Genomic DNA, 27790 nt, shown 5'->3' on the forward strand with positions numbered 1-27790 from the left:
GGCAGAGGACAGCCAGAGCTGGGGCTGGAGCTTTTGAACACCATGGCTGGGACAGGTGAGAGCTCAGGCTGAAGTTGTAGACGTGCTGAGTGATGAGGAAGGAGGAGGAAATGAGCTTCTCAGCTGTTTTTTGCAAGTGTATTTCACACATTTTATTCTACAGATTGGCAAAATATGGTGCCAAGGAAAAGACACACAGCCAGTATTGACCATTCGTTCTCTGGCAGCCCTGTGTGGAGGAGTTACTTCCCCACCCTGCTCCCGTCCCTCGTCTAGGATGTATGGTTCAAAGAGGGAAGGAAATTACATGGAAAAAGGAAAGAGGGCTCACACTGATGTGGAGCCCTGGGGGGAAACCTGTGGCCAACATTAGGACTAGAGAAAAATTATCAGCACTTTCCAAGAAGCTTAGCAGGAAATGCATGGAGAAAGTCATATGGTCAGTTCACAAGAATTCATCCCCATTCCCATTCTCCTCCCATTCTTTTACAGTTTGGAAGTTAACCTCTGAAGGAGACCATAGGGCAGAGAGGCAGCAGAAGGAGACAGAGCAGTGCGGCTGGGAAGCACTTTGAGAAGCTGAAATTTCCTTTTCCTTCATGTCTGTGGGATTTCCAGCACATCTGCATCATAGGGAGGTAGGTACACTGCTTTGGATACCACTGGAACCTCCACTTCACCATTTGGATACACACATCTCCAGCAAGGGCTGTTATGGGAAGGTCAAGGAGGTAAAAAAGCTTACAGCTGGCCGGTTTGAGTTTGAAAAAGTATGGAATGAAGGAAGTGGCACTAACACATGAGAGGTTTCTCCCAATACTCACTATTTTTCAATGTACTTAAAGCTTATAATTTAAGAAAGATCTAAAGGAGTAAACTTTCACACACTTCATACAATGACTTTGAATGTGTCACAGTCTTGGCTGAAAATAGAAATGGAGCTAATGGGCAGATGCTGTGTTCTGTGATGAAACTTGCACTAAGGTTTTATAAGATAAATTGCCCCTGACTTCATGTTACCCACATGACAATTGTGGTTACTACAGCAGTGACAGCAGGACAGACAGACCATGTCCAGTTCAGCTCTATCAGGCCCTTTGTAAAAGGCTGCTGCAAGTAGACTATTGGCTATTTGTGGCTTGTGGCTCCTCTCTCAAGAGAAGTTATAAACTGGAAGCGATACTGAGTGTTATACAAGGGGGAAACAATGCACAAAAATTGAAGGAATGAAAAGAAATTTTAAAAAAACCTGCTAAAAATACGTAATTATATAAAAGTGTGTGTGTATTCACACACCCACATGCAGAGCCACACATATGTGAAAGCATGTTTCCTTGAAATTTCAAGAGAAATTACGGTTTTGAAAATATATATTCCATGTTCTGTTGTTGCAAACCAAAGTCATCTGTTTATCTTGACAGCTAAAGAGGGTGAAGGCAGCTGCAATTTGAGCTTCCCTTCACTGGCCAGCTGGTAGCTTAAAGCCAGCAAACAGGAAGGGGGAGGTGACTTATCCCCACTGGTTGGTCTTAGAAGTGGTCACTGTACAGGATAGCTTTAGAATTCCAAGGGTTATGATTCTCCTAGGAACTGCTGGGCTAATACTGTTTTGTATTTTCTTAAGGCCATATGGTGTCTGGAAGCTCAGCATCGGGTGACCTCCAGCACCATACACTGGCTCAGGGCCACCAGTACAGAAACAAATGCATCACTTAGTTTTTCCATACTTGCCATTTGTTTCTCTCAGTTGTCTTTGAATCACTATAACTGTCAAGATGCTGTAAGTGGTATTCACTTACAAACACCAGGAGTATGGGATCATTGCTAGAAACCAGAAACATCAAGCAGGTCAGGTCCAACTCCTCAGCATCTTTAGAGGATGCCCTAGTCTTGACGTGTATCTGGGAGAGAGAAATGTTACCTTGCTTTGGCAGCTGCCTGTGCAGAGCTGGCACAATGGCGTGGAGAAGGGGCTTATCTGAATGGGCAACAAGAAGAAAGAGAAGGAAGGAGGGGTGTGATTTATATCCATTTCATTATTTTCAGTGACAAAATGCTGCATATAAGCTGGTTACAGCTGGATTTCTTGGGTGAGCCCAAAGCCCAGTGTGTGTGAGGCTCGCGGATTACCCTGTGCGATACCTGGGGCTGGGAGTCCTCACATCAGTGCACTTTAACAGCAACACACAGCCTGTTTGTCACCACTCTGAATCGGCTGTAGTGATTTCTTTATTCATGCTTTTTCTGCACACAGGTTTTATGATTTCCGAACCACAATGTAAAAGCTGTTCAGCTCTTAACAAGCCATGTGGAAAAGCAATGTTGAATATATAAGCATGCAGCGTGTCTGGAAGGATTGCCGTATTTTCCTCTGAAGAATTTGTTTAGGTTACATAAAAGAAATAGACAGGAACCCTTGGGTTTTCATTTGGTGGTTCTCCCTCTGTTCTGCTTGGCTTCTCAGCATTCAATAGATCCCAAGGTCAGGCTGTTATTTGTTGCTAGGCCAAAGTGGCAACCTCCCACCCTAACAATGCTGCTATCTTCATATCATCTGAGCTATGGGGGCCACATTGTGATGCTTTGGCAGTGTTGCTAGGGAGGTTGCTAGGTTAGACTGATGTCACTATGTGGGTTATAAATTGCCTTTACCCTGCTGGCCTTAACTTGGCCCCTAACACAATGATCTAGTAGATGGCATTGAAGTGTTCAGAAGAGACATTGGGAGCAACATCTTCGGATCCTGAACTTGGCAGCAAACACATGTTGGAGCCATTCAGTAAAGGAACCCACTTGTAATCTAGAGAAGAAAATAAACAATTTATGAAATGCATTCCTTCCTGTCCAGAAATTAAGACAACTAATGAGAAACACCCAGTTTCTACCCACATGCATGTGCTAAACCCAAGGCTTTCCCTTAATGCAGGCTGTGTGCCCTCTACATGCCCCACTGTTAAGAAGAGGAAAGAAGTTTTATGATGACAAAAGTGAGAGCTGAGGAAACGAGGTAGGTGAAGTGAGAATTTCCCAGCTTTGAGTCACAATTGCAACTCTACTAAAATGTGCCACCAATGCCTTTATTACCACAAAAGTGCCATTCCACATAGTCGGGTTATTTACATGTTCCTAGTTTGTGACCTCAAGGGATGTTTTAATCTCGCTTGTTACAGAAAATAACAATAGCTGAAGAATAATTTTAATTGAGTTTTCAACATATTAGCATATCAAATTAAAAAATTCTATGTTCTGCAGAATATGGGGGAGGTGTGTGCGCACATGTGTGCTTATGTGTGCATTTCATTTGTTTTGAAAAGGAATAAATAAAATTAGATAAACATGCATGCCATTCAGAGCTGTTCTGGTTTAATAAGTAAATACATAATTAGACAGGCTTTTCTTTATGCATGATGTCTTGATATGCAGGGCTTTAGCTGCACACCTCTCATCAGCCTTAATGAAATTTATGTGGCTAAATCCCCATGCATTGTGTTGAACGTACACCTTAGTATATTTGTAATTAATTTTTAAAGACTGCAGACCAGAAGACAGCTCCTACAGTGCCGTATGAATCCATAGGGTGTATACATATTTATAAATGTTTTAAAAATGCATATTATATTTCACCCACAGAGCATAACATCTCTGCTGGCTGGAAACATGTATTAAAGAAGGTAACAAAAATCCAGAGGAAATGTCTTTGAAAAATAGTTAATACACATGGACTACAGCTGCCTTTTAAAGATTAATTTCTTGGCCATTTACAATGTGTTTTTTATTATCAAAAGCCAATGGACCATATTACAGAAAATCTTGCTTTGTAAATTCCTTTTGCGCTTCTTGGGCCTGTTCTGTTCCACAGAATTTGGTCCTTTCCTTGGCAGACTGACACTGTTGTTCACTCTGAACTGGGCCTGGGGTGTCCCAGGTTAGTGCATGTTCTGCTTGGTGTCACCAGAGGAAGCAGCACTCCTTGTGCATGTACTGGAACTGTTAAAGGGAGGGAAAAGATGCAGATCTGAGTCTTTGTTTAAAATGTGGTTTGCAAGGCTGCAAACATAACTTTGCAGAGTCATACACATGAGTGTAGATATTTGCATGCATTAAATATGTGGAAGAGTTTAGAGAGCTGGAATCATACTTTTAAAAATGTGGTCTTATTGAAGCTGCACTAGTTCTAACTGGATTATTATAATTTCTTTCAGTTGTTGATTTCCTATAGCATTTGAAAATGAACTAAAGGCTGTATTAAAAACACTTACTGCTCATTCTCTGTCTTCTTTTTCCTTCTCCTAGCCTTCCCCTTTCTTTCTCTCAAGACTTCCAGAGTTTAGCTTCGTGCCATGTACTCCTCCTTTTCAATATGAGACTGGACAGAATGTAAAAGCACACACCTCTGTGTACGCAGCAAATCCTGGCCTGTCTCTGTTTCAGCCTCTAAGCAGCAACATTTCCAATACACAAAGAATTCAGGCTCTACGCTTCCTCAGATCCAAAATCAGACCTTTTCAGGTTCCTCTTAGACCCGTAAAAAACAAGGGTGGCAGTGGGGGTTGAGAATGAAGCCAGTAACTGTTCAATCCTGCCAAGTACTGGCCCAGGGAAGAGAAAAGGAACGGCAGGCTCACAGCTGTACTAAGGACGAGGAATTGCTCTTACCCCTTAGCAAGCCATGAGAGGATGGACAATCTGCTGGGGTGGATCACAGACATGGGCAAGTGCCTTTCCCAGAGCAGAGGCTTGTCTTCTGTGACCTTGGGCAAATCATTTAACCTCTCTCCATATCACTGTTCTGTTTCTGAAATGAAAATAAACGGCAGTAATGCACTAGGAAAGCTAAATGTGCTGGTGGTTATGAGGTGCTCAGATGAGGATGAAGGTGAAGTAAATACTTTAGACAGATTTAAAAAACCCTTCCTCAACTTCTGTGAAACTTTCAAACATTAAACTCAACTTCTTGGTATGACAGACAGGATGTATCCCTTGCTAAACAGGATGGCTTGCATTTTATCATTGCAATGTAAGTAGATGAGGTTTTTCCAGGGCACTTTTGTTCTTACTCATCTGGTAGCACTTAGAGTGACATTTCCATATTTGCAGCACTGGTGTGCAGGGCACCCCAAGGTGCCTATTTCAGTAGAGGATTCCCTCCCTGACTGGACCCATTCGTTTAGGTCTTTGTCTGGTCATACAGTGTCTGCATTATCATTGAAGTATTCATTTCTTGGAAAGTGTTAAAATCTGATATGTAAATGTTGATTTTTTTTTTTTTAAATGTGCTCCTGGGGCTTCTTCATCTCTGCCAGAATTAAGTGCAAAGAGAATTTTTACAGCCGACTTGTAAATTCCTGACAAGAGGAGTTTATAATAGAAGTGTTGACATAACCTTACCTATAGTGACAACTGAAACTAGTTTGTTAGGGAAGAAGCAAATAATTTTCTTGCAGGAAGGCAGGAGATGGGCATAGAAGGTGAGGCAGCTAAATTTTTTTTCCCTGAGGATCCCCAGAGGCTATTGTGTGAGACAGCATGTGAAATGAAGCTGAAGCAAGTCGCATAGCAGGCAGAAGAAACATTCTGGAATTTGCTCATTTTCATGAAGGAGAAGGTGCAGTTATCCTCTTATAATTTTTTTTACAAGCTATGTTTCTCCCCTCAGAGATAATCATGAAGGTCTTATAGCAAGTCAGTGCTTGCTTTTAGCCTTACAGCTCTCTCTTACTTCTTTCTTTCTCCCTGAACACCTAAGGCAGTCAGGAATGAACTTTGGTGCCTCAACTCCATGCCTTCAACAGGAGCAGAAACCAGCCCTTTGTTTGCAATCTGTCTGTCTCTTACAAGTAATAATTTTTTTTAAAGCCTCTAAATCTTATTTCCTTGAATCACCTGCAAGAATTCAAAACTTGAGAACTTAACCACCCAGCAATAGATGGACAAGCCTTTGTGCAGCCAGGCTGAGCCACAATAAACATTGCTGTAACTTAAATGAGAACCAAACCTACTGATAGAAAGAAGTGATTTTAACTTAAACCTGAAGCCAAAGGAACGTATGTAGAGTTGATTCTTAGTGCCTTTGTTTCCCCAAAGTCAGCTGAGGTTTTTTTAATACCTGTCACTTCTCTCCTGTGGACGAGGGGAAGAGAAGTTTTTCAATTCTTCTTGCAGATATAAAATCTGGCTGGATTCAGAAATAAAAGTGCCTCTCATACACTTTCCCACACTCTTCTGCTGGCTCCAACTCTCCCTGAATCTTTGGGATTAACTTCTAAATGGCATCCTATTTCCCAAAAGGTTTAACAAAGCCTTTCTTACACCTTTGCTGTGATGTTTATGTGTGCCCATTGGCAAGTGGCAGCAAGATTTACTGTGAGCTAGCACACTTCAGAGCCTGCGTGCTGGGAAGAAAAGGCAAGGCCTGACTTCCTCCCGGCTCAGCCTCTGCCCTACCCTGGCATGTTTGGCAAAATCCTGAAGAAACTTTCCTGGAAAGGTGAAAGGTCAAGGGACAGAGTATTCAGCATAGAGTAAATAAAATAAGCAGTTGAAAGCAGAGAAAAGGACAGCTCCAAAATAGGAAAGCCAGAACTAAACCCTCTCAGTACTTCCTAATTATCCTGGCACAGTTGTGGCCCACGTAATGTGCCAAGTGCAGGAGCTATTGATGAGGGCAGGGGGGACTGAGCAGCACTGCTGAATGCATTCTGTGAGTGCTGATGGATTTTTAAACCTCCTTTTCACTGCAGTGTGGTTGGAAGGGCAACATGAGCTGGTCTGGCAGGATGGCAGCCACAGGAGAAGATTAACCAGTAAGAGACCAGTTTGCACAAAATGTAAAGAAAAGCAAAGACTGCAGATCCCATATTTGCCTTCTCCCTTCCCATTAAAACAAGATTTTTGCCCCTCCCTGTATTCTTTCTTTTTAATACATGTTGAAATACAACCCCTAGCTCTTAGGCACTGCCAGAAAACCTGGCGGAAATACTGCATTCGGAGCCATAGCCATGCGTTGGAGGATGTGGAAAACTATCACTTTTTCCCCTGCAAACCAAACACTCATCGGGGGAGCAAAGCGCCAGCGAATGTCTCTGCTTTTTTCCCCTAAAGTTCAGGATTTTCTGTCAGGATCTCCGCTCTGGATGCCCCTGTGTGTGTGAAAGGCGAGCTGGCCAGTCCTTGAACCACGCTGGAGCGAGATCTTTGCCCCGGGAGAGCTTCTCCTGGCGCTTGTTTAGGAGTGCCCTCTGCTGGGTTCCGCAGGGGCCGGGCCGCGCTGGGGCCGTGGCACTCGGTGGCCACAGGGCGAGCTCGGTGTGCGGCCCCGGTGCCCGTGAGCGCTCAGCACCGCTGTGCCCTGGGCAGGGCTGGAACGGAGATGGCGTTTGGCATTTCAAACTGCAGTGATGCTTCCCGGCCTGCATTCAAGGCTAAGGGCTGCGTCTGGGTGATATTCATATACATTTAGCCCCCGGTCCCTGGCTCTCACAAAAGGATATGGCGTGTAGTGTAGATTTATACCAAAAATGAAATGAACAAGGGGCAGAGGCTATTGGAGATAAGTAGGTATTAGGACTGTGTTTTCCATCTCATGTTCCTAAATGAGGGTAGTGACACAAAGCATTGTCAGCAACGAATTGGCAACATCCAGCACTGCTGTGTTTTGATCTGTGCTTATGGGACTATTGGGACTGATTTCTCCAAATAGTCTTTTAAATTTTGAAAGGATCTGCCTCTATAGACAGCTGCTGTGCTGTCTGTATCAGGATACAGAGCTGATATTGTCACTGTTACCCAGAAGTATTTTCCTTTTTCTATTTTCCTTATTTTTTTACATTTCCCTAAAACTGTGTTCCATACCAAGCTGATGTGACAGCAGGGTGTGGAGGAAAAGCTTAGGTGGCAGTTCTGTGTTGGTCAGGAGGTAATGAGGCATCCCCTTGCTAGAGGCTTTCCAGAATAGACTCAGACTCAAAAATTGTTCACTGAGGAAAATGTAGATATTTGAGCCTAACTCAGAGCAGGATGGGCAACCACGCATCCTCTTCCAGATCTTTGTTAAGAGGCATAAGAACTTTTTATGGCAAAGGCTTTCATCTTCTGTCCAGACACTCACTTTCATGAAACATGTGGGATCTTAATAGCTTTGAAACATTTTCCTAGAAACTGGCCATCCAGTTGAAATATTACTGGGACAAGGAACAGACAGACAAAAATGACTGTACCGTCCTCATTTTTCTTGGAAGCCAAATACTGAGGGCTTGTTGCAGGTTTGATTTAAATAAGGACAGGAACTCTGCAGTCTTGTGGCTGTCATATGCATTGGCATGTTGTACCTGTTGGTGACAGGGAGGAGGGAGTCTGAAACGTTCCTGGCATTTCCTGGTAATTCTGTGTTAAATTCTTTCATGGGAGTTTTCATAAGCTTCAGTTTATGGTAAGACCAGCACACTCTGAGTCTTCTTCTTCAGCCTTTTTTCCTTTCCCACAAATCAAAGCCATTGGGAAGGAAGTGATGGGAATACTGACCTGGAGAACAGAGTGGCAATGGAGGCCTGGGAAGGCATGCAGGTGATGTCATGGGTGCGTGAAGAGATGGAATTAGGAAAAAGATGGGAAGGAAGAAGGAGGATGAAGGACTGCTAAAGAAATTAATAGAAACAATTGTTTGTGGAATGGGCATTTGACTGGAAGGATCAGGCACCAAGGTCTGTAGATAAGGTAGCTCTGACAACTGAGCAGTTCTGTCAGAGGCCGTGCTCGTTGGTTATCCAGAGGAAAAGACAAAGCCTGAGTTCTGCCCTGATTTGATCACTGATCCCTTTTTGGTTCTTGGCAAGCTACTTCAGCCTCTCCACATCACTTCTTTGTGTAAAATGAAGACAGTGCAGCTACACAGATAGGAATGAGAGCAGAGACCTTTCCAGAGTGATGACAAATCATGGAACCATAAGGCTGGCAGAGACCCTAAGAGATTATCTAGTCAGACAGTCATCATTTTTTTTAATCAAAGGACTGCCTTGGAATTTTTTAAAAAAAGCTGTTCCATTGCACAGTGCCAGCAATGGTTTGAATATTAATAGTAACCAAAAATTGTATTTTACTCTCTAAATTGAAGGAAGGCTCACGTTGAGCAAAAGTTTTCAAAAAAGCAATTAAAACCAGATCCACTTATACTTTAAAATAGGCACAAGTCCCTTTGTTCTGATTAGTTTTATCCTGACATCACTCATTTTCATAGATGCTTATAAATGTTTTCTTTGCTAGTTAGTCCAGCTTTGTTGAAGTGTAGCGGAACCAGTGCACAAACTGCAAGTGTCCCACTCAGTGTTGCTCTCAGGCTGCAGGAACTCTGCTGCAGTGAGGTTACTTGGAGATCTCCCAGCAGCACTGCCAACTCCATCCTGATTCCAAGCATTGCTCCCCTTATTAATCACCAAAAATATCCTGATGTTAGCATAATTTTTTTTTCTCCATTTATTTGTAAGGTCATAAAAGTTCCTCCATCTGACCGAACTTGAAGTGCAAATATCAGTAGCAATTATCACTCTATACTTGAAATCATGCTGTTACTGGGAGGAACAGTCAGAACAAAGCCATGTTAAGTCAGGAATGTCATTACACAAGAAAATACCAATCAAAAATCACACCTTTTCATAATTAACTCCTGTGTGCCTAAGGAGAGGATTGCATCCATCTCCATCCCTTTGCTCAGTCTGTTGAAATGTGCAGAGTAACACACCAGCACAGCTGCTCTGCAGGCAGCAGAGCGTTAATCCAGCTCAGTAATGAGGATGCTATGTGGTCATCTTCTTCACATTATGTGATTCATATCCTGTACATCCAGGAAGCACTGAGCACTTTATTAGAGCTGATGAATGTACTTTAACCGCTCAAACACAGTATATTCACAAGTGTGTGTGGTACTGTGGTTTCACTGTGCTGGAGAGAACTGAGCAAGATAAAGGAGTAAATAGACACTATCATTGCAAATAAACAGTTTGTGCAATCCTAGGTGCTGGTAAAAGGTCTGTCTTTAAAACAAGAAATGACCACAACTTTCTTTTGAATAGGAAAAGACTGGATCCTCCTGTGGGAAAATAAAAAGTTCTGTGAATATCAGTTTGTCAAGTAAGCAAGTAGTTAACCAAGTTACCAAGTCGTTGGTAGTGTTCAAGGTTCTAATCTGTATTTTAGTCCTCCTGAAATTTTAACTTGGTAGTCTGGGAATGACCAAAAGAAGACTGAAAAAAGTGTCACTTTCTGAGTTCCAGAGCATAAAAAAAACCTGAACTGTTAGTTCATTTTCATCCTGAGCTTCTTCCTGACATGCTTCTGTCTTTCACAGCTGGAAGGACCATACTTCTTCTGAAACATGACTCCTAAGGATGTTCAATTTATGACGCAAAGGGAGAGTATTCCCTGTGGCAGTTTATATCACAAATGTAAGATACTCCTCCTCTGGAAACATAGAACAAGAGTCCTTGTGCTTTCAGCGTTACAGGATTGGGTCTTATTGACCAGTAGGATACTGCAGTTCCTGGAATAACTGCAGTGATTTAAGTTTGCTGTAGCAAAAGGGAACAACAAGTCTTAAGTGACAAATAAGTTCCTGTAATTCAGAAAATGTGGTTTTATCAGAGAGTAATAGAAATTGAGAGAAGTTACTGAAACTGTGGCACACGTATGTATGTATATGCTCTATCTGAACATTTCCCCCATGAGCACAGTGGAATACACATCCTCTGTGGAAACCACTCATCCTTTCACCTGGGCATGTCCCCATGTAAACTGTAAGATCCAAAACCCTGAAGAAGGAAATGAGATGCGAATTGTCTCTCATTTCTATGCTGCACATGAAAATTGGGGGTGATTTTTCCTCTTCACAAGCCAGCTGCCAGGAGGGAGGGCTGGCTGGACAGGAAAATCCTGAGTTAGTGGGAAGCTGAGTGATCCTTATGTCCTACATGCCAGAATTCTGAACCCCATCAGGTTACACAGAAAAATCACCTTCTGACTATACTTTCATGATCAGTGTGCTTTTCTCCTTGAAATGTACACTTGATCCCCCACCCTCCCCTCTAATTTTATATCACAGAGAGGAAAGCAATAATGTTTTGTCCATACAAACCAGCAACCAATTCCTTCTTGAAAGCTTCAATTAAGGATCGAGTGTCCTAAGTGCTTCTTAAATCCACTGCCCTAGCTCAAAAAAAAAATATTTACACCAAGATTCATGGATATAATTTATCTGTAAAAAAAGTATTGAAAACCTAAACGTGCCAAATGCGCATGTAAGCCAAGCCTCCCTTTGTGTGCTCCCAGAGGGTTCCCCCCCACCACACGTGCACACTCACCCCCTTGCCGTAAGAGATCCATTTTATAGATTCAAGGACAGCTCTCTCCAAGAGAAGAAGGGACGTTGCCAAGATACCAGATGCGGTTCCATTCAAGACCACTCATAGGAGCAATTCAAGATGAAATCAAATTAGATGTGTTGGTTATACATAGCGCAGCCTGCTTGGGATACTAAATGACAGAGTTTGCCAATAATTAAGTGAAATCTCAGAGATGATGAGTCCCCAGAGCTCTCTAGGTTATGTTGGTCTAATTCTAAGTGTCATCATTATAGCAGCAGAGCAAAATACTCTGCATAGTCTACGGAGCTGGAATTTTGCTGTGGATATTAGCTTTTCATAGCCAGTGCTACGGGGCAGTGCTGAGCTTCATTACATGTCTTCTGCTATTACACTTCCTTAACCTTTCCCTGATATAAAGCTCCTGAAACCTGGCTCCCACTTAATAATTGATAGTTAGCACTTACTATCCACAGCAGTATTCATATTCAAAGCACTTTACAAAGAGTTCATTAATTTCTCTGAACCCCCTCCCCCTTGAGGTGTCCACCACAATTACCCTAATTTTGCAGAAAGGGAAACTGAGGCAGGAAGGTTGTGCCTTATCCTGGGGCTGGAGGACAGTGTGACAGCCAGCACTAGGGCTCAGGATCTTCCCTATGAGAGAGCTGGCTGAACTTCTGATGGTAGGAAGGAGGTTGTTCTCAAATTTGATGTGGGAACGGAGGTGCAAGGAGGCTTCCTCCAGCCCTGGAGAACCTCCGCAGGGAACTGCTGAGCTTTCCCATTGCCTGCAGGCAGTGAGGAGCCAGAGTAGCCTGCTGCTGGGTGCTGTAGCCTTCAAGAAATCCTCTGCAGGTCTGCCTGGGTGGATCCTGCCCTGAGAGGAAGCTGGAAGTCTATGGACAGGTGAAAAAATTGCCACCTCTGAGTATTGTGGCAAGGAGGCTTGAGCTTCCTTGGCAGGCCTCACTGGAGGAACTCCATCCTTACAGCTGGGCTGAACAGGCCTGCCTAGGGACCACGGGGAACACGCTTTGTATAAAGATTCAGAACATGAGACAGGCCAGGATCAGACCCAAGTGTTTCCAAAACATGCTCCCAAGATGACCATCTTCCACAGCCCTCTCACAGCAGCACTGAGCCCTGATAGAATCAGTTTACCAGGACTTTTAGTGTCTTAATGGTGCCCATTTCATTGTTAGCCTCTGCTCTGCTTCCAGAAAACTGAACATCACAGGCATGTTCAGAAGAGGAATGACTATTTCCAGCTTTGCAAGCATTCACTTCCAATCACTGGATTTGAAATCATGTGGCACTGAATTTGTGATTTAGGAAGGTCACTGGCTGAACAGAAACCCTCCTGAAGAACAGGACCTGATTTAAAAAGAAATGACCTAAATATTAAACATAAAGAAGGTAATGGAGGGCAGATATGAAAAAGTCAGTCTGAAGCTAAGACTTTCAGGAAGGGCTTGCTTCAAATTTAACACTTGCTATGTACAAAGGAAGGCAAAAGTCCTGGGGACTGTGGCATCAATGTTGCTATAGCCACTAGCAGCACACAGGAAGACAAAATCTGCACCCTGTTAGCCCCTGGCTATAGTAATAAACGTGGCAGGGGTAGCACACTGGGTACCACCCAGTGCTGTGGTACCTCCCTTGGCCCCACTCAGCCCCAGCTGCAGGCACTTCTCTGCTGTCCCTGCTGCCTGCTGCCTGCTGCCCTGGCCACCCTCCCACTGGCAGCTCACTGCTGCCCCAGGAGCTCTGCAGAGCTCAGCCTGCCCTCGGCTCTGCACCCTGCTCCAGACAGAGGGACATTGCAAGGGGACCTGGGTTCATCCACAGTGGAAAACAGTATCCTCAAGATGATTAGGAGAAAGTTATAAAATTTATAGAAGGTTCTGATAAAGATCTTGGATAAATATGTTCATATTGCTAAAAGATTCATACCTAAGAGGTTTTTAATTAAAGACTGGGGCACTCAGAGCTATCTTACCAAAGAGGTAATAAAATTATTGACTAAATCACTAGCAAAGGCAACTGAAGCAAGGAGTTTAAATGATTTCCAGAGACTGTTGTCCAAGTGAAGGTTACAGTGAGAGAGCCAGCAGTGCAATTAAACCAAATGAGGTCAAGTATGTAGGGCCTTAAGGCCTCTGCCTGCTCCTCAGATTTCTTTTGTTCTTATAATTCAATTATAAAGACCCCCCCTCAAGAATCATTTAACTGTCTCATAAACCAGTTTGTAAACTTTTTTATTTTTCTGTAAATTGTCTCCTAAAAAGTGGCTTTCAGTATTTCAGGCAGCATGGAGTGTACACGGGTTTCACAGTGCCTTTTGTTCTCATTTGAGTATCACATGCCCCTGGTTCTTCATACAGGCCAGGGCTCTCCCAAAGCATCCTCAGCCCATGCAAAGCATCTGTCGCTGGAGGTGGTCATGGATAAAAACAATGTGATGAGGAGCTGGAACAACTGTGATCATTCTGTCTCTCATTCCCTCTTGCTCCATCCTCTTCCCCTCCACCACAAGCTTTTCTTTATCCTGTTTCTGTGTGAATCAGAAAGAAGATAAGTTGTGTGTGTGCCTAATTTCCTGCCCACTAGGTCACGTATCCCAACCCTTAACATCATAAATGAGCAGGGAATTCTTCTGGCCAGCAGATGCCTATATAGATCCATTATCATAGAATTAAACACCTTTAAGGCATAGGGACTTTTCTTTTTACACTTTATTTCAATTATTTTTTGTTAGAAATATAATTGTAGAATAGGGTTACATGGAAGTTGGGGAGCATCCAAATGCAAAACTTTTGCAGAGTGCAATTCTGCTATTGACAGTGTCAGTGTCCCCTGACCAGAAGGGAAGCTCACATAGCTTGGAGATCTCATGGGACTGTGTCTCATAGTGCAATTTTTCCTGTTTAAAGAGGCAAAACTCAGTTATTTACTCCTTTCAAGTAAGAGAGCATTTGAAGTATGAAACCATTCCTGATTCACCTATAGGAAGAGGATAGAAGTCCTAAAGTGATTACAAATTCTTCTAAGCAATTTAAGCACAAAACTTCTGTTCAGATCATGGCTTTAGAGGGTCAAGAGTCTTGGGTTTCTGTTTGCATCATGAGGGGCTTTCATGCCTTTGTAAATCAAGCCCAGGGTAGCTGTCTTTACATGAGCCACAAGTGAGAGCCTAAACTTCATACTTGCAAGTGTTTCCTTGTAAAAATTCATATCCACAAGTGGCAGCATTCTTTCTCTCCTGTGAAATTCCAAGTGGCAGATCTCTATTTGGAGATTAATTGAATGCTAGAAGTGACTGTTGTGGCAGGGAGAGAAATATTTATTCCTCCTTTCTATTTCTATTTAATTACAGCTAAAACAGTTTGGTTGAGACATTGGAAGTACTGGTCAAAGGACTGACAGGTCTGCTTTCTCAGGAGGGTCCTGCAGAGGTGGAGTGATCTGTTCCCTCACTGCACCTCAGCAGGAGTTGGGCAGCTCAGTGGTCTGAAATCCGTCAGGCTTTGCTCCATGAGTCCTCACAGATTGGCCAGCCTCTGTTCCCAAAACTGTACCAAAGTGGGGTTTAGTGGGTGACTGCTCATCTCCTGGAGAGAGGAATACTGGCCCTGTTAGCAGCAATATTCAAATGACCACTGGTGTTAGAGATGAACTCAGAACTCACTCTGTGACTGATCTCTCTTACAAGGTTAACATCTTCTTTCTCAGTTCATTAAAATCTTATGCCTCCTTCCCCAAAGGAAAGAAATGTCAATATATGAGAGAGGAAGATAAGTTAATGCTACATTCAGGTTGCAGAGCTAGAGATTTTGGAAGTGCTGAGGTAAGATGCCTGTGCCAGTGCTAACTCAGCCACATTGCACACAGAATGTACAGCAGCCTTGTTCCACTGGTCACGTGCATAGATTAATGCAATTACCTTTATCAAAATATATCCCAAAGTATTGCTTATTGCTAACCTGTCAAATTATAGGTGGGGTCAATGACTGTACCATGGTGGCATCTGTATGTGGTCAGGTAGCTCAATGCCCAGGACAACAGTTCCCTTCAGTCATGGGACATAGATTTACTGAGTAGGAGTCTGGAGTAGCTGCAAACCCAGTGGCACTTCCTGGATGGCAAAGGAGATTTTAGCTGAGAAAACGCTTTTATTACTGTAAAAAATTAATGCAAAATGTCAAATATTTCACACCCAAGCCGATACTGGCAAAATGCCAGAAATATTCAGGTTTCGCTTGGGGTGTGAATATAGTTGATCATCTGTAATTCAAAGCCTTTTATTTCAAAGGAAAGAGACAGTGTGTTGCAATAGATTTTGTAGTGATAAATATCAACTGTGCCACTTCTCTCCCAAAAGGGATTTCCCACAGTTCTATAATAATATACAGTTCAAAAGGCTATACTGAGATTTATAGAGCTATACATTCAAAAATTGGCATCCAAGGCGCTTTGCTCAGCTAAAGTAGATTTGACTTGCAGCCTTCACAGTTCTGTACAACTCAGAAAGCAGCCACAGGTCCAAGGTGCCAGCAAGCCTGCATGATTGGTGAGTGTGTGGTGGTTGGGTCACTCAAATCTGTACAGGCACTTAATCTAGAGAGTCCTCAATTGTGTGACCAGATACTCTGGAAGCTTTTAAATGTACTTGGCCAGCACATCTGGTCAGGTTGGAGTAAATGGACAGAAATTAATTCAAATCAAGAGAGTTAGAGCAACTGATGCCAGCAGTGAATTTAGCCCTCTCCATGCATGTATTATTATTATAAACTGCTCTATTTTTCTTCTTTTCTACTCTCTTCCTGTTTATTCTATTATCTATTCTATTCTATTTAAAGCCTCACCCACATTCTAATCCACTTGCATAGCAATAGTTTTTGCTTGTGAATGCCCACTGAATTCCCCAAAACACTTTCTCTAAAGACATAGGAAAAATAGAGAAAATTACAAAGAAAAACAACTTTATAGGCTTTCCTGAATTCTCAGCTTCATATAACAAATATACATTGACCCATTAGTTTTCTGCGTATCTTCCATTGTTTAAAGATTTACTCTCACAGATAAATGCAGTATCTGTCTACACCATTTTCAGACTTCCCATCTAATTTTAGCTGTGTGCCCTGAAGGACTTTGAGGTGCGGGAATGTGGGAGCCATGTGGAAATGTTAGATTTGTTAAATGGATGGGCAATAACTTTCAATAGCAAATATGTGAATTCAAGCATCTGTAAACAAAAGCACCTAGATTTTCAGCCTGTAGATTTTCAGACATTGGAAGAACACATAGAAGAGCAACTGAAATTTTGTTATTGAAGAACTTCACAAGAATTTTATACTTAAAAGACAAGATATAAAAGAGGACTGCATAACATCTGACCCAAGAGCTTGTGTTGCCTGCCAAGAACTTTCTTTGACCCATCATGATGCTTTAGCAAACAAACCTCTCTGGGCTGCCTTCTTAACATAGCCCACAGCTGGAATGGCGCCGAGCCTGCTCAGCACTGGCACACATGGAGATTTGGTAACCCTCAGCCATTTAATCAGCTGAAAATCAAGAATGATTTTTCCTCTTGGTCAGTAGCTGCATGGCATAAAGAGTTGTCATCGATCCCAGACTGAATGTGTCTGCAAAAGGCACATATGGAAATAGGGGGTGGCTGCTCTGCTCAACTGAGCACTTGTGAGACTCGGGCCAGATTGCTGGATCTCATCTGGACTCTACAGTCTGAAAAGAGCAAAAGGGGGAGGCAGAGAGAGAGAGGGAGACCTAAGTGCTAAGAAACTGAGAAAACATGACCTGCAAGGAAAGGCTGAAAGAACAGTCTTCATTAAATTTAGAAAAGTAGTGAGGGAAGCTGCAAGACTCCAAAAATGTAAATGGTGTTTCTATTTTATATTTGTATTTTAAAATCCTCACTCCTTAGGTACACTAACACAGGATAAGATATAGTGGGCTAATTTATAGCAAAGGGTACTACATTAAATAGCGGGGCTTCATTTCTGAATGTGTGAATATTTCCTGAGGATAAACACAATCTCCTGTTTCCAAATATATATCCTTATCTCCTGAAACTGGTAAGGTCTTGGTTTCTAACATTATGAATTAAGCCTTTCATGAAAACTCCAAAGCAATGAGACAATTGATGTTCAAAGTTGTGATTATAAAAAGACATTTTAGAAACACGTGTCACCCTCAAACCCACAGTAAGCAATGCTTTATCTGCAGTTGGCAGAAAAATGAGATTATCTGATTATTTAATGAGAGTGTCAGTGTTGTGCCATTCTACCTCTCACATATCTATTGGCTGATCTGTGCCCCATGAGAATCACAATGATACCTGTTTCCAAAACACAAATGGCACCACTTGAAAGATACACACTGATATTGGGAATAATGTGTAAAATGGTTATTGCCATAAAATCCAGCTTATCCCCACTACTCAGCAGCAAACTTTGTAAAAATACTTTCAAAAGTCTGTCATTCTGCTCTACTTTCACAGTGACTCTGAACATTTGAAGTTGGTAATTGAAATAAAAATGAAATTTCTTACAAAATTTACTTTACAAAAAAAGTTTGGGACTTTTATTCAATCTTTATTAAAAGCCATCCAGACAAATACCAAGAACCTAGCATTGCAGGATAAATCATATTGGGCACAGATGAGAAATGTGCAAAGATTAAAACTAATTTGCCACTGTTCCAGGCACTGAGGATGAATCCTGGTCTGACTGAACTTGCAAGTAACAGGCCCCTGGATTTCAATGAGATAATAATTTGATCCATGCGATTGCCTCTGTCTCATTCTTTGATATTGCTGTAATTGCCTCTTCTTCTTTAATCCAAAACAACTGAGATAGAAAGGAAAAGCCACATATGTTTTTATAAGAAAAGGGCAATACATAACATTAAAAAAATGTTTCATCAAAGGTGCAACCATTTTAAATGCAAAACAGAGGCTAAAGAGGTGACAAATTCAAGTTCTTAGTGTTTTTGTTTAAGATCTTTCAAGTATTCCTTTGCCAAGGATACTTGTTTAATTTTTTTAATGTATTCAGTTAGTCATATTCAGTTCTCTTTTATGTCCACTTCTCATGAATCACTTGATAGATGGACTTCTACAAGCACATCCCTTTGGGGAAAGTAAATTTTCAATGATAATAGGAACTTAAGACATGCCATCCTGGATCAGAGCAAAGGTCTATCTAGTCCATACTCCGGATCTGTCAGTAGCCAAGAGCAGTATATTTAACAGTAATAACTTTGATCTTTCAGTGAATATTAAGTTGGTGACTAAGCAGAAAAGGAAAAGAGCAGAACATTCCAAAATTCAGGAGAAAGAGCAAGTGAGCCCATTTCTGGCTGTGCCTTGAAGGCCTGTGTCTCACAGGGAGCAGGCCCCAGGCTGGCCAGGCACAGCACAGGGCAAATGTGGGGTTGTGTCCCAGTGGGATCCACTTGTTTTGTTCTCCTGCCCAGCCAGGGACAATGGCTTGGGGAGCTGGCCAGTTGTTCTGCAAAATGGAAATGTGTCATTAAACTCTAGCAACAGGAACGAAACGTGGAGGGGAAAGAAATGGCTAGAGGGGGAACAATGCAGGGTGGACACCAGGAGGCCAGGGCAGAAGCAGTTTAGTGCTGGCATGGGGAGTAGTTCTACCAAAAGGAATGGTTTGGGTTTAGGAACTTGAACTTGCACACAGTACCAATATTTGCAATGTCTAAAACCTGTTCTCTCATTTCCAGAGTCAGAGCTCCACTTGTTCCAGTGAGACTGTAGTTAAAAGTTCTCAAGATTTAGCTCATCTTTAATTGTTGCTGTCTCAATTAAACTGCATCTGTGATAATAACAGCCCCCCTGGAGTCCCAACAGAAACTTAAACACACTGTAAATTAAATAATTGTGTAAACTATGAAGTTTATACCTACTGGTTATTGCATTAAAAACTATATATAGAGCACATGCTTTTTATAAACTTTCTACTTTAGGAAATCTTATAAAAAAGGTTTTTAGCCTGCCAAAAATCTGCAAGGATCACTGATAATTTGTGGATCAGCATAAGGTTCATTAAATCTATGCACTTCATTATCTGATTAATTCAGAGGCAGGTTTGTAATCAGTGATGAAATGTTTAAGATTCTACAGCTCTGGCCTCCACAACCTCCTGCAGCTCATTAGAAAAGCTAATCAGATAGAATTTTCCACCATGCTGTTTACTGTAGCCCTAATGGAAGGCAATCACTTTAAAATTACACACTTAGCAGGTAATTTCTAAAAGCCATAAGCCATGGAAGCTCTGTTCTCCCTGGGCTCTTTGTCTTTCTTTAGTAGGGTAAGGTAAGCAATGGAGAATTCTGTTAAGAGTTTGGAGAGCTATTTTTGCAATATCGAATACAATGTAAATGCTGCTGAAAAATTATTTTGGTCTTCGCCATGTTTCTTGTCACCTGGGAGCCCTTTCAGAGATCATGTTTGATGAGCTTGATTTAAAACTTAGATGGTTTCCTACTTTGTCATTTGATTATTTGAAGCATTAAGAACTTTCTTCATATCTTCTTACTTTGAGATGGATACCATTAATAAAAAAATAACAACTTCTTGATCCTGGGGTTTCACAGATCAGTTATAGACACTGTTGTGCTGGAGCTTTCTGAAGTCGCTAGTATGATCTGAAGGAAAATGATAACAATGTATAGTGATAAAGAACTAGAAATTAAGGTGACTTAAAACATAAAGTATTCTTAAATTTTTAATAATTGAATCTCTGGGAATTATGAGAAGAGACAGCAGAAGTTGACAGTCATCTCTTGCTCTGGCAATACTTCTGCCACTGCTCTGTTTTTCTGAAGGGGCATTGGGGAATGCAGATGGAACAGTCAACACCTGAGAAACACTGCTATTCCACCTGTTATAGAAAAGATCCTTTAAATAAAGCAAGTGTGAAAAATCATGGACTGGGAGCCAGATCCAAGGTGGCAGAACAATTCCTCTGACTCACTCCACTGCTTTCTTCATCATGTGGACAGAAGTCCACTTGTGGTTTGACTGTTGTATGTGTTACTCTCTTGTTTTAACACGTGAAAGGATGGGCTCCCTGTGACTGGACAGGCACCCATGGAGACAGAGGCTGGAGGTATTTGCACATAGCCAGAATTGAACCCATTACAGAATGGGAAATGCCATTTGGACCGGGGACGTGCTTTTGGTCATGTGGGGGAAATACGTGACATAAGGATTTATTTTCTTTAGTGATTTTTTGTAAGAAGATCTAATCTAAACTTTCCCTGCCAAACGATGTTTATCACATCTCTACCTCCAGGCAATAAGGAGTAAAGGCATATCCACTGAACACCATGAAGAAGACAAATAACTAATACAAATTAATCCCTTTGCTAACCAGCATGCTCTAAATTTGCCAGCTTGAAGGGCTGGATCCTTACTTTGGGGATCTGTCTTCTTGTCACTGTCCTGACTCTATGAATAAGCAGCAAGTTGCTAATGCCAGCTCTAAGTCCCGCTTCTGCATGGATGTGACAGCTTAACAGTTGTGCCTGGGTCACAGGAATGAAATGTGCTGTGTGGGAAAGGTCAGGGGTAAAAGTCATAGCAAAGTATATCCCCTTCAGTGGATGACACTGCTGCTTTTTCTTGGTTAGAACAATATTGGAGGTTTGAAATACTGGAATTATAAAACTAGACTTGGGTTAATGTTATGTTATTCCACAGGGTCTGCTCCATCAAACTGAGCTAAGAGTAGAGGAGAGCACCCATCGTGCATCCAACCTGTGTCAGCTTTGCTGTGAAAGAGCATTTCTTGCAGTGAGGCAAGCACGAGTGTGTGGGCTCCAGTTCCTGGGATTACCTTGTGACCACCCTGTGGATTGTTGTGTGTGTGTCTGGCGGAGCCACTCAGCCTGGTCATTTTGCAGACCTGTGTTCTCAAGGGGCTAAACATATTAGTAGAAACAGGGGGAAGTATCAAAGTATTTGAAGGACTGGAAACTCTCTAGAGTTTATATGCTGTAAGAAGAGCTGCAGTGTATCACATTGATGAAGAGCATGTGTTTTGCTTTAAAAGTTTCTTTTTAAAATTCCCTGAAGGCGACGCTGGGGCCGTGGAGGAGAGAAGGGACATTCGGGGCACGGCCGGACTCGAGGGACGCGGGGGGCTCGTTCCCCGGGCTCTGCTGCCACCTAATGGTGTCCCCACAGCCCCGAGTCAGCCTCGGAAACTGCTCCCTGCGTGTGCTCTGGGAGCGACTGTTCCTTTTCCCCTTCTTGATAAACAGGGACTATCTCTGACACATCCTCAGGGAATACCAAGGAGCAGTTTTATGCCAGTAGTAAGGTGAAGTTTCCTGTATTCTGTACCTCGCTGTAAAACCACCTAAGGCTCACAAATTGAAAACATTTTAAAAGCACCTTCTAAATTACTGATAGGTCTTTGGGTACTCGTACAGGCAGGCCAGAAGCCAAACCAGTGCACGATGACACTGGCTCACAAGTGTCCCCACATCTGGGAGGGACAGACTGGCTTCTCCCCACAAATTAGTAGAACCCACACTAGATCTTATCACTTTATATCTGCAAAATCCCCTTCTCATCAAAGAGATTAATTCATGAGTTAACTGTGAAACTAAACACAGTGCAAGGGCAAGATAACTCTAGTAAGGTTTTATTAGTTTATACTTCACTAAATAGTGGGTTTAAAAGTAAATTATGAAAAAATACAAGAAGTATGTTGCTTTAAGTAAGCCTGTATCACAAGAAAGCCATCTCCAACATCCATGTTTACAAGAACCAAACACTAAACACATTTGTATCTCAAAACAAACAATGAGATAGATACAAAAACCAACAATGCTTTAAAAACCAGTAAACCTTCCACTGGTCTAAACAAATAATCATATTAAATAATGTTATTTAATTCAAATATTTGAATGTTCACTTATTTTAAAATACTCCACATATAATTTAGCTGTGAGCCACCCTTTACCCCAGTCCTTTGGAAGATCTTCTGGCATTAACTGTCCTTGTTATCAGCTGATATACAAAACGTTCACTGATGATGTAACTGATGGAGTAACAAATCCCACTGGTGCTGGGTTTCACTCCTGCTGCTCTTGGTTAATGTGTCATTTCACATCTTGAGGTCACACTTCCACTTTTGCTCATTGCTGAGGGTTGGGTTGCAAGCTTTAGAACACAGACCAGTAGACCTCTGCATGTACCTTTCCTTAGGGTACACAGCACGTAAATAATTGCTGCTTGGCATCCAAGTGACCTCTGTTCAAACAGGGTGATGCTCCTAAGTGTTAAACATTTTGGAGCTCTTTGGAAGTCTCTCCCTACTAGGATGGTGTGTTGCCTCTAACATGAATTTCCTTTTTATACTAGACTTTGAAGTAGAATTTGGTAGGTCTGACTATTTAAAATCCAAGTCTTCAATCACTGCTTGAGTCTCTGAGCTGACTCTCTGGCTATAGAAACCACATTTGGTATGTACACAGCCAGCACAAGTGGAGGCTCCCTGCCAACAACTATACTTCTTGCAAATTGTTTGACTAGAATGAGATTTCTTGGATAAGGTACTGACACATGATTAAAAGGAATCTCTGTATCTCCTGGTCTATCAGCCAACACAGTGACACAGATTCCTCTGTCAAGACCATCCCTTTTTCCTCCATTGCTCATGCTTCTGCTGCAAAATCTCACTTCATGATCTGCATTCTGCAAGAGCTCACTTGGCTATGGAGGCTAGGTTGTTACCATGTCATCCTTTGAAACTTCTATCACATTAGAGGGATGTGCCATCTGTCAGCTCTCCCTCAAATCAACCATCCTCATCCAAGTCTCAAAATCTCTAAGCCACTTCTCCAGTAGTTAGAGGAAGCTCTGCTTCAGGGTGCTCCTTAGGTCCATCAAAAGGGTCATAGCCATGTGGAGCTAAGAACACTCTAAATTTTGTAGCCTCTTGTCTTGGAGACTCTAGAATTAAGGAACACTTGTTTCTTACTGATTCCTGTGTCTCAGTGGCCTCATCTGAAAGAAGCCAAGACCTAATTGCCTTGAAAGTGGTCTGGTGTCATTACCTGGATCTTTCTTCCAGTTGCTGGGCAGTAGAAGCAGTTTAGTGTCCTTGTGCTTGTGCTGCTTTGCCTCCTGCCATGCTTCCAGAGAGCTTCCCTCCCTCCAAGCCAGTTATTTTGAAGAACACTCCATAGTCCCTCCAGGCCCTTTAGGGCATTCTGGGGGTGATAGTCCCTGACTGTCACAGCTGCTCAGGTTTTTTTTCAGAGAGAAATGGTCTTTTTCACTGTGATATTCAGAGTTTCTAGTACCATGGGACCTGTCTCTGGTTCAGGCTGATAGAAGCTAACGAAGCATGAATAGAAAGCAGCATAAAATTCACAGTATTATTGTTGTAATACTTTGTAAATTTGACACCCTCTCTGTCTCTAGACCAGTGTCCAGAATCAAAGGGGGACTTAATGCATTTAGATTTTTATAAAGTTAGGAAACACTGCGTTCAAGGGGAAAGGCATCTGTATAGGACAGAATCACTTTAATACCATTCATGACACACAAAATGCAGGAGGAAGACAATGAGTTTATAATTCTATAATGGATACTTACCAGACAGAACAAATGTCAGATGACAATCATCATACATAATTGATTGCTTTAAAATGCTTGTCATTAGAGATCTAAGACACTGAAGAGACAAGAAAACCTACATAAAAACTTAAAATTGTTGGCCAGAAATAAGGATGGAGGATTGTCAACAGAACAATAAATTATGTCTTTTTTTTTTTAACCATTTTAGATTTAACAACTCCAATGGAGAAGCATATAATTATTTAAGGCATTAATTATTTTTTCATCTTATCTTTTTACCTTTTACCTTGCTCCTAGAGATTAATTTTGCCCTTGTGGATTACAGGTCCCTTTGATGTATTTTCAAGGTATTGGAACCCATTTGAAATCTGAATTCTGTCTATATTCTGGAAACCATCATATCCAAGGAATCCTGAATGTCTGGAGTGTCCAGCTGGACCAGAACAGAGGTCTACCTATCCCACCCCTTTCTCCTTGTCCATGGCAGTAGAGGATGCTTTATTTAGGGACCACCATGCAAGCCAACAGTCTGTCACCTCACACTTCCAAGCATCCATAATTATGACCAGGCATCAACTGGAGATGTTAGATGGTTATCCCATGCCTATTCTCTTTTTTAATCCATGTATAGACCTGTTACCCAGTTTGACTAGTTTCTTTTTGAACCTGCTGACAGTTGCCTTTGCTACAGCCTGTGGTAGGGAGTTCCAAACATTAATTACCTGCTGTGAAAAAAGGCCCTGTCTTTGGGCTGTTTGTAATGCCTGATCAGCCTCTGTGTGTGTACCTTTGTTCCAGGCTGACAAATAACAGCTTCATACTCACCTTAGCCACTGCCTTTATGATTTCATAAGCCTTGATCATATTTTCTCAGCCTCCTCTCCTGCAGGTGGAAGAGCCCCAGCCACTTTAGTCTCTCTTAGTATGTCACTGTTGCACTCTCTTGATCACCACATCTGCCCTTCTCTTTACCTTCCCTAGTTCTGTTGTGCTGTTCTTGTGGTGTAGTGACCTGTTCCTCTTATAAGCACAATGGGGAGGTACCAAGTTTTCATACAGCACCCAAATTTTTCTTATTCTTTTCTCTTCCTTTCAGTTTTCATGAGGTTTTTTTGTTTTCTTTCAGATGGCCATTCCATAACAGTAAAGTAGCCAGGAGAATCTTTTCTAAAGTTTTCAATGGTTGGGCTCTTGTGGCTCACTTGTTCACAAAGTCTGTTTGCACAATTTCTTTTTTAGAAGTGGAACAGTTATGTTGCTTAAAACAGTGGAAATGTGATAGAAAGTTCTCTGTGGCAGAGGGCAGGCATAAGTATAGTGTCCAGTCTTTTGAAGATATGACAGGATAAGCACTAAAACCCACATTCTGGACACTCTTAACTGTCAAGTAAAATAATGGATACGACCTAGAAACCGCACCAAAAGGCAAGTTTAAAAATGCAGAACCATCTTCCAAGCAATGTAACGAATGGCCTGGGTTTTGCTGCTGACAGAAGAGTATGAGGTATAATTGATGAAATTCTGTCTCTGAAGAAATTCCTGCTGCTTCTCCAGGATTGTGTAACAGTGTGTCCTGACTAAGTAACTGGCATCCAGGTGAGATCTAGCACTGGGAGTACAACTGCACAGTCCTTGGTCATCCACAAGACGCACGAGTGTTGGCACCATCAGATCTGCTCTGGATCGAGCCTGACCCAGGCACTGGAAGGATCCAGGGTACTGGCAGCAGGTGTGTGAAATGTGCCCAGTTCTGTGTAAACTTCTCAAACACTCTGCTGTAATAAACCATTTCAACATTAAGTGTCAATTTGTGAGAACAGCTACACTCAACACCAATTTCTTAAGAGCTGGCTGGGCTGTTGTTAGTTATAGTGTGGGTGGTATTTTTGTCTTGTTAAAGGAAATGTGGATTATCTTATAATTATCCCAGCTAGTTCTGACACTCTCTTACAAGCTCTAAATTCATGGATTAAAACTACAGATGGTAATTTCAGAATTCCCTGTGGTGCTTCTAGTACTCTCTGGTGTTTGGTGCCTCTGTGTCTCAATGCAGTATAGATGAGGGCTCAAATAATTGTATTTTGGGGAAAAAAATCTTTAGAGAATCTGCGAAGATATGTGGTAAATATTGGAAAATTATGCAGTCAAATAAAGATGAGCTGAAGATATAAATAGAGTTTTGGCAAGTAAAGAAATCAGGATAGTATCTGAAGCAGCTTGTTTTTCATATTTGTAGACATCTGGATAATCAGTTGTAAGAATTCTTCTTCCAAGTTACCATGGTATCAGATTTAGGTATTTCTACATTTCACAATCATAGAATCTGAACTAGCTCTTTTATCAGATGTCAGCAGTTTTAAATCTTCATCACCAGCACCCCACTTCAGCAGCACATCAAGAATCCTCAGACAGTCTCTGCAGCTTCTGGTTTCACACAACCTGTGCGTGCCTGGCGCGTGTGTAACCTCTCCACCCAGTCAGCACAGGCTCGCTTCGCATCTCTCCACTGCTTCCCCAGGAGGGTCTGCCTCTTTCAGTTTCCGCTGGTTCCATTTTCCTGGAGTAAAATGAATGCAAAGATCTTTACATATCTAACAGAATAAAGTTATTGTGATCATCAAATATATTTAATACCTATTTACAAACTATTTCATAATATGCATATGAAGTAGGTGACGATAAAGGTGATTCCTGTAGGTGCTGTATAGCTTATTTCATTAACAAATGTTGATTGAGTTTTGTAGCAATAAGCACTGTATTAATGCAAATACTCATTAGCAAATAGCTTATTCAAGGACCAATTTTAAGAGTATAATCCTGTGCCTCGTAATTAAAAATTACTGTTGCATTCTTACAAGTTTTTGAAAGCCTGCTGTAATAACCACAACATTTCCTTTTCAGGTTGTCTGAGTCTGTAAAGTTTATTTTAGAGCTCAGAACTTCTTTTGGTGACTTGTTCTGTAGAACAAGTGTTAGATCAAGAGAGAACATGAACTGACACAAGTGTGGGGGAAAGGGGAATTGAGGCCACACATGCAGCAGTCCTGGAGTAATTCCTGAGTACACTGGGCCAATGGAGAATGTTTTAGGGAGCAAGTCAGGTACCTGAACACAGACGTCTGGTGGCATTTTAGATGTGATGTAGTAACTTATGTCCCATGCCATATCTGCCAGCCCTGTGTCTTGGATACCTGAGGATTCCTGATGCTGGATTCTGTGGTGAGACTATGAACAGCTCCTCAGCTGGGGAGGATCAGAGCTTGGCAGCAGCTACGCTAAGAGCTCCCATTAAAGGGCTAAAAAGCACGCGGCAAATGACAATCTTGACTAGTAGTGACAGTGGATTTTCTCCTCGTCCACAGCACTTTTCTCTCGGAGATCGCGGCAGGACGCTGGAAGCAGGGGGCGAGGCTGGACTGGGCTGGTTAAGGTGAGGTAAGGCCAAGGGTGGTTTCATCAGACACCAGCGGAGCTGAGGATGGTTCTGTGGTCAGATGCCTCTTCTGAAAACGCCCTCCCCTCTCCCTTCGGAGTATTTGAAGAAACTAAGAAACAGAGGTTATGAAGGGCTCTGAAGAGGATATGGGCCTGTTTGGAAAACCTGTAACTACAAGTGGTTGTCTCTTTCCCGGCGAAGAAGATGGTACCGAATTTGGGGGATGCACAGTAAATACAAAAAGGCACAGCAATACTTATAAATCAGTGACTGGGGATTGAAAAGGCACTCGGAGAAAAGGCACCACCGAAACCTCAGGGTGGCCGGGACCCGAGTCGGGCCGGGCCGAGCAGGGCCGGGCCGGGC

The 27790-nt window shown here is 42.1% G+C and overlaps 2 long non-coding RNA genes across 2 annotated transcripts; one reads left to right on the top strand and one right to left on the bottom strand.

Moving 5' to 3' along the window:
- Positions 1–531: 531 nt before the first annotated feature.
- Positions 532–27424, top strand: LOC125335581. Its single transcript, XR_007207489.1, has 3 exons — positions 532–638; positions 2927–3007; positions 27351–27424. It is a non-coding gene; the product is annotated as an uncharacterized LOC125335581 (long non-coding RNA).
- On the bottom strand, positions 22030–27761 carry LOC125335582. Its single transcript, XR_007207490.1, has 2 exons — positions 27094–27761; positions 22030–26545 (listed from the first exon to the last, which is right to left on the bottom strand). It is a non-coding gene; the product is annotated as an uncharacterized LOC125335582 (long non-coding RNA).
- Positions 27762–27790: the final 29 nt, after the last annotated feature.

This window comes from Corvus hawaiiensis, chromosome 18 (assembly GCF_020740725.1).
Source record: "Corvus hawaiiensis isolate bCorHaw1 chromosome 18, bCorHaw1.pri.cur, whole genome shotgun sequence".
Classification (NCBI taxonomy): Eukaryota; Metazoa; Chordata; class Aves; order Passeriformes; family Corvidae; genus Corvus; species Corvus hawaiiensis.